The sequence below is a fragment of the Crinia signifera genome, chromosome 8, assembly GCF_055691185.1.
Source record: "Crinia signifera chromosome 8, ASM5569118v1, whole genome shotgun sequence".
NCBI classification, from domain to species: domain Eukaryota; kingdom Metazoa; phylum Chordata; class Amphibia; order Anura; family Myobatrachidae; genus Crinia; species Crinia signifera.
In genome coordinates, this window is record NC_139224.1 from 178201800 (window position 1) to 178213972 (window position 12173).

A 12173-nucleotide genomic window follows, 5' to 3' on the forward strand; every position below is an offset into this window, starting at 1 on the left:
TCTGGAACAGGAATGGCACAGGGCAAGAGCCGCGTCTGGGGCAGGAATGGCACAGGGCAAGAGCCGCATCTAGGGCAGGAATGGCACAGGGCAAGAGCCGAGTCTGTGGCAGGAATGGCACAGGGCAAGAGCCGAGTCTGGGGCAGGAATGGCACAGGACAAGGGCTGAGTCTGGGGCAGGAATGGCACAGGGCAAGAGCCGCGTCTGGGGCAGGAATGGCACAGGGCAAGAGCCGAGTCTGGGGCAGGAATGGCACAGGGCAAGAGCCGAGTCGGGGGCAGGAATGGCACAGGGCAAGAGCCGAGTCTGGAACAGGAATGGCACAGGGCAAGAGCCGCATCTAGGGCAGGAATGGCACAGGGCAAGAGCCGAGTCTGTGGCAGGAATGGCACAGGGCAAGAGCCGAGTCTGGGGCAGGAATGGCACAGGACAAGGGCTGAGTCTGGGGCAGGAATGGCACAGGGCAAGAGCCGCGTCTGGGGCAGGAATGGCACAGGGCAAGAGCCACGTCTGGGGCAGGAATGGCACAGGGCAAGAGCAGAGTCTGGGGCAGGAATGGGACAGGGCAAGAGCCGCGTCTGGGGCAGGAATGGGACAGGGCAAGAGCCGAGTCTGGGGCAGGAATGGCACAGGGCAAGAGCCGAGTCTTTGGCAGGAATGGCACAGGGCAAGAGCCGCGTCTGGGGCAGGAATGGCACAGGGCAAGAGCAGAGTCTGGGGCAGGAATGGGACAGGGCAAGAGCCGCGTCTGGGGCAGGAATGGGACAGGGCAAGAGCCGAGTCTTTGGCAGGAATGGCACAGGGCAAGAGCCGCGTCTGGGGCAGGAATGGCACAGGGCAAGAGCAGAGTCTGGGGCAGGAATGGGACAGGGCAAGAGCCGCGTCTGGGGCAGGAATGGGACAGGGCAAGAGCCGAGTCTGTGGCAGGAATGGCACAGGGCAAGAGCCGCGCCTGGGGCAAGAATGGCACAGGGCAAGAGTCGAGTCTGGGGCAGGAATGGCACAGGGCAAGAGCTGAGTCTGGGGCAGGAATGGCACAGGGCAAGAGCCGCATCTAGGGCAGGAATGGCACAGGGCAAGAGCCGAGTCTGGGGCAGGAATGGCACAGGGCAAGAGCCACGTCTGGGGCAGGAATGGCACAGGGCAAGAGCCGAGTCTGGGGCAGGAATGGCACAGGGCAAGAGCCACGTCTGGGGCAGGAATGGCACAGGGTAAGAGCTGCGTCTGGGGCAGGAATGGCACAGGGCAAGAGCCGAGTCTGGGGCAGGAATGGCACAGGGCAAGAGCCACGTCTGGGGCAGGAATGGCACAGGGCAAGAGCCGAGTCTGGGGCAGGAATGGCACAGGGCAAGAGCCACGTCTGGGGCAGGAATGGCACAGGGTAAGAGCTGCGTCTGGGGCAGGAATGGCACAGGACAAGGGCCGAGTCTGGGGCAGGAATGGCACAGGGCAAGAGCTGCGTCTGGGGCAGGAATGGCACAGGGCAAGAGCCAAGTCTGGGGCAGGAATGGCACAGGGCAAGAGCCGAGTCTGGGGCAGGAATGGCGCAGGGCAAGAGCCGAGTCTGGGGCAGGAATGGCACAGGGCAAGAGCCACGTCTGGGGCAGGAATAGCACAGGGTAAGAGCTGCGTCTGGGGCAGGAATGGCACAGGACAAGGGCCGAGTCTGGGGCAGGAATGGCGCAGGGCAAGAGCCGAGTCTGGGGCAGGAATGGCACAGGGCAAGAGCCGCGTCAGGGGCAGGAATTGCACAGGGCAAGAGCCGGGTCTGGGGCAGGAATGGCACAGGGCAAGAGCCGAGTCTGGGGCAGGAATGGCACAGGGCAAGAGCTGGGTCTGGGGCAGGAATGGCACAGGGCAAGAGCTGAGTCTGGGGCAGGAATGACACAGTGCAAGAGCCGCGTCTGGGGCAGGAATGGAACAGGGCAAGAGCCGAGTCTGGGGCAGGAATGGCACAGGGCAAGAGCTGCGTCTGGGGCAGGAATGGCACAGGGCAAGAGCCGAGTCTGGGGCAGGAATGGCACAGGGCAAGAGTTGCATCTAGGGCAGGAATGGCACAGGGCAAGAGCCGAGTCTGGGGCAGGAATGGCACAGGGCAAGAGCCGAGTCTTTGGCAGGAATGGCACAGGGCAAGAGCCGCGTCTGGGGCAGGAATGGCACAGGGCAAGAGCCGAGTCAGGGGCAGGAATGGCACAGGGCAAGAGCAGAGTCTGGGGCAGGAATGGGACAGGGCAAGAGCCGAGTCTGGGGCAGGAATGGCGCAGGGCAAGAGCCGCGTCTGGGGCAGGAATGGGACAGGGCAAGAGCCGAGTCTGTGGCAGGAATGGCACAGGGCAAGAGCCGCGCCTGGGGCAAGAATGGCACAGGGCAAGAGTCGAGTCTGGGGCAGGAATGGCACAGGGCAAGAGCTGAGTCTGGGGCAGGAATGACACAGTGCAAGAGCCGCGTCTGGGGCAGGAATGGCACAGGGCAAGAGCCGAGTCTGGGGCAGGAATGGCACAGGGCAAGAGCCGCGTCTGGGGCAGGAATAGCACCGAGCAAGAGCCGAGTCTTTGGCAGGAATGGCACAGGGCAAGAGCCGCGTCTGGGGCAGGAATGGCACAGGGCAAGAGCCGCATCTAGGGCAGGAATGGCACAGGGCAAGAGCCGCGTCTGGGGCAGGAATGGCACAGGGCAAGAGCCGAGTCTGGGGCAGGAATGGCACAGGGCAAGAGCCGCATCTGGGGCAGGAATAGCACCGAGCAAGAGCCGCATCTGGGGCAGGAATGGCACAGGGCAAGGGCTGAGTCTGGGGCAGGAATGGCACAGGGCAAGAGCCGCGCCTGGGGCAAGAATGGCACAGGGCAAGAGTCGAGTCTGGGGCAGGAATGGCACAGGGCAAGAGCTGAGTCTGGGGCAGGAATGACACAGTGCAAGAGCCGCGTCTGGGGCAGGAATGGCACAGGGCAAGAGCCGCGTCTGGGGCAGGAATGGCACAGGGCAAGAGCCGCGTCTGGGGCAGGAATAGCACCGAGCAAGAGCCGAGTCTTTGGCAGGAATGGCACAGGGCAAGAGCCGCGTCTGGGGCAGGAATGGCACAGGGCAAGAGCCGCATCTAGGGCAGGAATGGCACAGGGCAAGAGCCGCGTCTGGGGCAGGAATGGCACAGGGCAAGAGCCGAGTCTGGGGCAGGAATGGCACAGGGCAAGAGCCGCATCTGGGGCAGGAATAGCACCGAGCAAGAGCCGCATCTGGGGCAGGAATGGCACAGGGCAAGGGCTGAGTCTGGGGCAGGAATGGCACAGGGCAAGAGCTGTGTCTGAGCAATGGCAGGATGTCTGGGGGGCAGAGAGCGTAGCAGCGGTGTACCGGCGCCATCACACTCGCTGCAGCACCTGGAATGGAAAAAGGTCTCGTGGAGGAGCACGATGGAAAGTTCCCAGAGGGCAGAATAATTCATTACCGGAGCGTGAGACACAACAAGGTCGTGCAGGTCACAGGTCAGGGAAGGCAGCGTACAAGCATGTGTACAGACACAGCTACACCTCAGCGCAGGTGGGGGTAATAGTCACAGTCCCAAAACAAGCAGCTATTTATGCAGTGCAAGACAGATTGCGCTTCAGTCGCGGTCAGCCGGCGTACTGGCGTATCTTCCTCTGCGGCCAGTCACAGGATTGCCAAAGGAAAACGCCACACTGCTAAGGCTGGTCTGGTATCATGGTAACATCATGTATGTATGCGGATCAGAGAACGCGGCACTGGGCACCTTCTAACGCAAGACACCTTCTTCGCCTCTTGCACTTTGTGCCGTGTACAAAGACGCCGCGGCGGAGCAATTAGCGCCACCTCTGATCAGCCACAGAGTTGGTTACACAATGTGCCGTGATCTGCGCCACTTGCACACCACACATAAAGGTGCACTGGTGATAGTCCAAGCTGCTGGGGAGGGATCCTGAGATCCCCCCCCCCCCTGCGATGACTAGACATCTGCAGATAGCGTCAGATATTGGGGACACGTGGAGAAGGCCGTGCTCTTCAGTGCTGTATAAAGGACTGATCATAGGGACTGCTGCTCATCTCATCTTACTAAATACCCGGAATACCACATAACCGTGTGGAAACAGCCCTTCCCGCACGACTAAAGGCCCCAAAGATCGACATAGAGACCCCATGTTTTATGCCCAGGGCCATGTTTAGATTGAACACGTTCCTCACCACATAATGTATAGACACGTTATGTACACAGGGGCGCACAATGCGGCGTAGGATCCATCATTATCCGCCTCGGACATACTGAAATCATCTGCAATGAAGGGAAAGGGTTGTTATTGTTTTATTCTGGAAATGGAAAAAGAATGATGTAATTATTTCCATCTCGTTAGGGTTCTGCAATGAGGTAAACACAAGGCAGAGAGCGCAGCGCCATCGAGCTGGAGGGATTCCACTACATCAGAGGTGAGGTATGCTGGGGGAGCTGCTGACCTCCCCCTGGAGGGCCGGCCATGACGCACACACAGTGTGCACCAAATAAGGCTCAGTGCTGGACGCAGCGCGGGAGGTGATGTCATAGATGGAAGGCCCCACGCTCTGACCCTTACACTTAACCCTATCAGGGACCCCAGATGTGCTTTTATTCCAGCAGCTGCCAGAGAGGACGGGCACCGGGAGGGCATTTGTCACTACAACTAAAGTGGCACAAAAAGAGTGGCCCAAGCCGAGGAAGGAGGAGAGCGCCTATCAGCTTCAAGGGGGGAATCCGCCAATCACACAAGGTGTGCAGGTGCTCATTACCATCTGGGGGTAAATGTACTTACTCTCAGGCAGCTGGCCACTAATGTCCCCATGGTGGGAAACTTCGTCGGGTATATGGGAACATGCCCTGTATTTGGGTCCCTGACTGCTGGTTCCCTCTCCTGGTACTAATAAACTGTACTGTGACTTATAATAAAGAACATTTATCTCATCACAAAGACTGAGAGCTACATTTACTAAAGCATCTAAAAGTGAAAAGAGGTGATCAGATTCACCATTGTGTGTGGTATAATATGTAGTAGGCATTACGGTGTCTGGCATAATATGTAATAGGCATTATGGTGTGTGGCATAATATGTAATAAGCATTACGGTGTGTGGCATAAAGAGTAATAGGCATTACGGTGTGTGGCATAATATGTAATAGGCATTACGGCGTGTGGCATAATATGTAATAGGCATTACGGCGTGTGGCATAATATGTAATAGGCATTACGGCGTGTGGCATAATATGTAATAGGCATTACGGTGTGTGGCATAATATGTAATAGGCATTACGGCGTGTGGCATTATGTAATAGGCAAAACATATATATCAAAATTCTTTCAAAATATATAAAAATCTTTTTTTTGTCATATGTACCTGAAGTTGTAAACTCTCCACAGCACCTATAGATAACAATCCCACAACACGTTCCTCATGTCTGACTCTAGGGATAACGATACATTGTTACTGTCTACATAATTACACTCCATAGTATAAAGAACACGAGACATTGATCGGTGGCTGCTGTAATACCCAAAATGCACTGTGGTCTCTGCCTGGAGCTATTGATTATAGTCCATAGTATACAGAACACAAGATATTGATCGGTGGCTGCTGTAATACCCACAATGCACTGTGGTCTCTGCCTGGAGCTATTGATTATAGTCCATAGTATACAGAACACGAGATATTGATCGGTGGCTGCTGTAATACCCACAATGCACTGTGGTCTCTGCCCCGAGCTATTGATTATAGTCCATAGTATACAGAACACGAGATATTAATCGGTGGCTGCTGTAATACCCACAATGTACTGTGGCCTCTGCCCGGAGCTATTGATTATAGTCCATAGTATACAGAACACAAGATATTGATCGGTGGCTGCTGTAATACCCACAATGCACTGTGGCCTCTGCCCGCAGCTATTGATTATAGTCCATAGTATACAGAACACGAGATATTGATCGGTGGCTGTTGTAATACCCACAATGCACTGTGGTCTCTGCCCCGAGCTATTGATTATAGTCCATAGTATAAAGAACACGAGATATTGATCGGTGGCTGCTGTTATACCCACAATGCACTGTGGCCTCTGCCCGGAGCTATTGATTACAGTCCATAGTATAAAGAACACGAGATATTGATCGGTGGCTGCTGTAATACCCACAATGCACTGTGGCCTCTGCCCGGAGCTATTGATTACAGTCCATAGTATACAGAACACGAGATATTGATCGGTGGCTGCTGTAATACCCACAATGCACTGTGGTCTCTGCCCCGAGCTATTGATTATAGTCCATAGTATACAGAACACGAGATATTGATCGGTGGCTGCTGTAATACCCACAATGCACTGTGGCCTCTGCCCGGAGCTATTGATTACAGTCCATAGTATAAAGAACACGAGATATTGATCGGTGGCTGCTGTAATACCCACAATGCACTGTGGCCTCTGCCCGGAGCTATTGATTACAGTCCATAGTATACAGAACACAAGATATTGATCGGTGGCTACTGTAATACCCCCAATGCACTGTGGTCTCTGCCCCGAGCTATTGATTATAGTCCATAGTATACAGAACACAAGATATTGATCGGTGGCTGCTGTAATACCCACAATGCACTGTGGTCTCTGCCCCGAGCTATTGATTATAGTCCATGGTATACAGAACACAAGATATAGATCGGTGGCTGCTGTAATACCCACAATGCACTGTGGTCTCTGCCCGGAGCTATTGATTATAGTCCATAGTATACAGAACACAAGATATTGATCGGTGGCTGCTGTAATACCCACAATGCACTGTGGTCTCTGCCCCGAGCTATTGATTATAGTCCATAGTATACAGAACACGAGATATTGATCGGTGGCTGCTGTAATACCCACAATGCACTGTGGTCTCTGCCCGGAGCTATTGATTATAGTCCATAGTATACAGAACACAAGATATTGATCGGTGGCTGCTGTAATACCCACAATGCACTGTGGTCTCTGCCCGGAGCTATTGATTATAGTCCATAGTATACAGAACACAAGATATTGATCGGTGGCTGCTGTAATACCCACAATGCATCGTGGTCTCTGCCCAGAGCTATTGATTATAGTCCATAGTATACAGAACACAAGATATTGATCGGTGGCTGCTGTAATACCCACAATGCACTGTGGCCTTTGCCCGGAGCTATTGATTATAGTCCATAGTATACAGAACACAAGATATTGATCGGTGGCTGCTGTAATACCCACAATGCACTGTGGTCTCTGCCCGGAGCTATTGATTATAGTCCATAGTATACAGAACACGAGATATTTATCGGTGGCTGCTGTAATACCCACAATGCACTATGTTCTCTGCCCGGAGCTATTGATTATAGTCCATAGTATACAGAACACAAGATATTGATCGGTGGCTGCTGTAATACCCACAATGCATCGTGGCCTTTGCCCGGAGCTATTGATTATAGTCCATAGTATACAGAACACAAGATATTGATCGGTGGCTGCTGTAATACCCACAATGCACTGTGGTCTCTGCCCGGAGCTATTGATTATAGTCCATAGTATACAGAACACGAGATATTTATCGGTGGCTGCTGTAATACCCACAATGCACTATGGTCTCTGCCCGGAGCTATTGATTATAGTCCATAGTATACAGAACACAAGATATTGATCGGTGGCTGCTGTAATACCCACAATGCACTGTGGTCTCTGCCCGGAGCTATTGATTATAGTACATAGTATACAGAACACAAGATATTGATCGGTGGCTGCTGTAATACCCACAATGCACTGTGGTCTCTGCCCGGAGCTATTGATTATAGTCCATAGTATACAGAACACAAGATATTGATCGGTGGCTGCTGTAATACCCACAATGCACTGGAGCTATAACTCCCAGGACACATGTATAGTGATCATTACCAGTCCTGATCCGAGTAGAACACAATGCAGAGAGTTACATCAATGTGCCAATATTCATATAAAACAGAATATCAATCACCTGGCACAGATCCGACCCGTGGATCACACTTCCACATAAACGTGACTTATCTATTTCCCTAACAGCATCTGTAACCAGCCGGGCACATAAGAGGTTAATTATTTCTACAGCTGACTTGGGAACCCCCCTGTAGGACGACAGGGAAAGGGAAGAAGGGGGGGATGTAGGATTCCCCTCTCCATGCGTGATAACATGTACATCCGCTTAGCCCACACATTATGTAATATGTCCCATGAGAACAGACACAGCGCAGAACCCTCCTCCCAGCCCAGATGGGACTTACCTGCGGCACAGTGGGTCACCCCGGGGCACCTCGTGTCGCCCACATTCTTTTACACCTAGATGCTGACATTACGTCGCACTGTAACAAAGGTCAGGTTTTCTTTCCATCCCGGGAGCTGAGATCGGATAGCCTGGGCCCTTATTCTGATCTGTGCGGAAATTCCCGCATTCTTACGGAGCGGTCCGCACGCCACGGTGTTTTGCCGCATGCGGCCATCGTCCGTAGAAACGCCCACGTGTCCTCCGCATTCGGACGGACTCACTCTTTAAGAACAGGGCGTGTTTACGGACGACATACAAACCATGCGTGTGCGGGAGAAACACTCCGATTCGGCACGGTATTACAGAGTATTACAGTGTATGCTCGGGAATACCGCATCCGAACGGGAGCCAAGCGGTGCTACCGCACGTAAGCGGAGGATTTACGCCAAACAACCCACTATGAAGTATCTTCTGCAATACATCACATGACCCACTTATTCAATTACCTACCCTCATAAAAAACAGCTTATTTGTTTCATGAGTACATGTCGAATACACATGTGTATTGCTAGTATTAATATTCAGTCATGTCCATTGTTAGCAGTTTTTAAGTGTGGGACAAGTACAGCATATGTGGGGGATTACTAAGGTTTCCTTGAAGCAGCAATGGTTTCAATTAAAGCACTGACAAGCGTCCTATTAGTGAGTAATGAGTAAAGGAGTAGATTGTATTGGGTTCAGGTGTTAATGGTTGTAGTCATTAGGCGTACGTTCGCCTACCGCATGAACGAGTGGTGTCCGCAAAGCAATAGTACACTTGTGGACACCGCACATTTCAGCCCTTTTTGCTCGCGTGCATTCGGAGTGGTTTCCGAATGTACGCCCCCCAACATAAGTGTACTCCCCCGTGTCCGCCCATGTTTCCGCCCCGTTTTGCCCACTTTGAAACTACGCCCATGTGTCATTCCGCATGACGCCCATAATACGCCCCTATTTCCCGACTGATTGCGGTGACCAGTTTTGGACGGGCTTTGTCCGAACTGGTACCGAGTCAAGGCGTGGCACATGCGCGTAGCGTTCTCCACGCATGCGCAGACGCCGTAAAGACGCGATCCGTAAGAACGCGGTAAAGTCCGCATCAATCAGAATAAGGGCCCTGGAGCGGATTGTGCAGCGAGATCTCCCGCGTCGCTCTTACCTGTCAGTAACGGAGGGTCACAGTATAAGGGATCGGTCTTACCTGTCAGTAACGGAGGGTCACAGTATAAGGGATCGGTCTTACCTGTCAGTAACAGCGGGTCACAGTATAAGGGATCGGTCTTACCTGTCAGTAACAGAGGGTCACAGTATAAGGGATCGGTCTTACCTGTCAGTAACAGAGGGTCACAGTATAAGGGATCGGTCTTACCTGTCAGTAACAGCGGGTCACAGTATAAGGGATCGGTCTTACCTGTCAGTAACAGAGGGTCACAGTATAAGGGATCGGTCTTACCTGTCAGTAACAGAGGGTCACAGTATAAGGGATCGGTCTTACCTGTCAGTAACGGAGGGTCACAGTATAAGGGATCGGTCTTACCTGTCAGTAACAGAGGGTCACAGTATAAGGGATCGGTCTTACCTGTCAGTAACGGAGGGTCACAGTATAAGGGATCGGTCTTACCTGTCAGTAACGGAGGGTCACAGTATAAGGGATCGGTCTTACCTGTCAGTAACGGAGGGTCACAGTATAAGGGATCGCTCTTACCTGTCAGTAACAGAGGGTCACAGTATAAGGGATCGGTCTTACCTGTCAGTAACGGAGGGTCACAGTATAAGGGATCGGTCTTACCTGTCAGTAACAGAGGGTCACAGTATAAGGGATCGGTCTTACCTGTCAGTAACAGAGGGTCACAGTATAAGGGATCGGTCTTACCTGTCAGTAACAGAGGGTCACAGTATAAGGGATCGGTCTTACCTGTCAGTAACAGAGGGTCACAGTATAAGGGATCGGTCTTACCTGTCAGTAACGGAGGGTCACAGTATAAGGGATCGGTCTTACCTGTCAGTAACGGAGGGTTACAGTATAAGGGATCGGTCTTACCTGTCAGTAACAGAGGGTCACAGTATAAGGGATCGGTCTTACCTGTCAGTAACAGAGGGTCACAGTATTAGGGATCGCTCTTACCTGTCAGTAACAGAGGGTCACAGTATAAGGGATCGGTCTTACCTGTCAGTAACAGCGGGTCACAGTATAAGGGATCGGTCTTACCTGTCAGTAACAGCGGGTCACAGTATAAGGGATCGCTCTTACCTGTCAGTAACAGCGGGTCACAGTATAAGGGATCGGTCTTACCTGTCAGTAACAGAGGGTCACAGTATAAGGGATCGGTCTTACCTGTCAGTAACAGCGGGTCACAGTATAAGGGATCGGTCTTACCTGTCAGTAACGGAGGGTTACAGTATAAGGGATCGGTCTTACCTGTCAGTAACAGAGGGTCACAGTATAAGGGATCGGTCTTACCTGTCAGTAACAGAGGGTTACAGTATAAGGGATCGCTCTTACCTGTCAGTAACGGAGGGTCACAGTATAAGGGATCGGTCTTACCTGTCAGTAACAGCGGGTTACAGTATAAGGGATCGGTCTTACCTGTCAGTAACGGAGGGTCATAGTATAAGGGATCGATCTTACCTGTCAGTAACGGAGGATTACAGTATAAGGGATCGGTCTTACCTGTCAGTAACGGAGGATCGCTCTTACCTGTCAGTCACAGAGGGTCACAGTATAAGGGATCGGACTTACCTGTCAGTAACAGAGGGTCACAGTATAAGGGATCGGTCTTACCTGTCAGTAACAGCGGGTCACAGTATTAGGGATCACTCTTACCTGTCAGTAACAGAGGGTCACAGTATAAGGGATCGGTCTTACCTGTCAGTAACAGAGGGTCACAGTATAAGGGATCAGTCTTACCTGTCAGTAACGGAGGGTCACAGTATAAGGGATCGGTCTTACCTGTCAGTAACAGAGGGTCACAGTATAAGGAATCGCTCTTACCTGTCAGTAACAGAGGGTCACAGTAGAAGGGATCGCTCTTACCTGTCAGTAACAGAGGGTCACAGTATAAGGGATCGGTCTTACCTGTCATTAACGGAGGGTCACAGTAGAAGGGATCGCTCTTACCTGTCAGTAACAGAGGGTCACAGTAGAAGGGATCGCTCTTACCTGTCAGTAACAGAGGGTCACAGTATAAGGGATCGGTCTTACCTGTCAGTAACGGAGGGTCACAGTATAAGGGATCGGTCTTACCTGTCAGTAACAGATGGTTACAGTATAAGGGATCGGTCTTACCTGTCAGTAACAGCGGGTCACAGTATAAGGGATCGGTCTTACCTGTCAGTAACAGCGGGTCACAGTATAAGGGATCGGTCTTACCTGTCAGTAACAGAGGGTCACAGTATAAGGGATCGGTCTTACCTGTCAGTAACGGAGGGTCACAGTATAAGGGATCAGTCTTACCTGTCAGTAACAGAGGGTCACAGTATAAGGAATCGCTCTTACCTGTCAGTAACAGAGGGTCACAGTATAAGGGATCGGTCTTACCTGTCAGTAACAGATGGTTACAGTATAAGGGATCGGTCTTACCTGTCAGTAACAGCGGGTCACAGTATAAGGGATCGGTCTTACCTGTCAGTAACAGCGGGTCACAGTATAAGGGATCGGTCTTACCTGTCAGTAACAGAGGTTCACAGTATAAGGGATCAGTCTTACCTGTCAGTAACAGAGGGTCACAGTATAAGGGATCGGTCTTACCTGTCAGTAACAGAGGGTCACAGTATAAGGAATCGCTCTTACCTGTCAGTAACAGAGGGTCACAGTAGAAGGGATCGGTCTTACCTGTCAGTAATGGAGGGTTACAGTATAAGGGATCGGTC

The 12173-nt window shown here is 52.0% G+C and overlaps 1 long non-coding RNA gene across 1 annotated transcript in view; it reads right to left on the reverse strand.

The window, feature by feature from the left end:
* Nucleotides 1-4059: 4059 nt before the first annotated feature.
* The window catches only part of LOC146026853 (uncharacterized), a 30055-nt gene continuing 21941 nt past the window's right edge, over nt 4060-12173 (reverse strand). Inside the window, exons 2-3 of the long non-coding RNA XR_014454557.1 lie at nt 5374-5440; nt 4060-4283 (exon numbers count right to left, since the gene is read on the reverse strand). This is a non-coding gene — a long non-coding RNA (uncharacterized LOC146026853). The remainder of the gene's footprint in view (nt 4284-5373; nt 5441-12173) is intronic.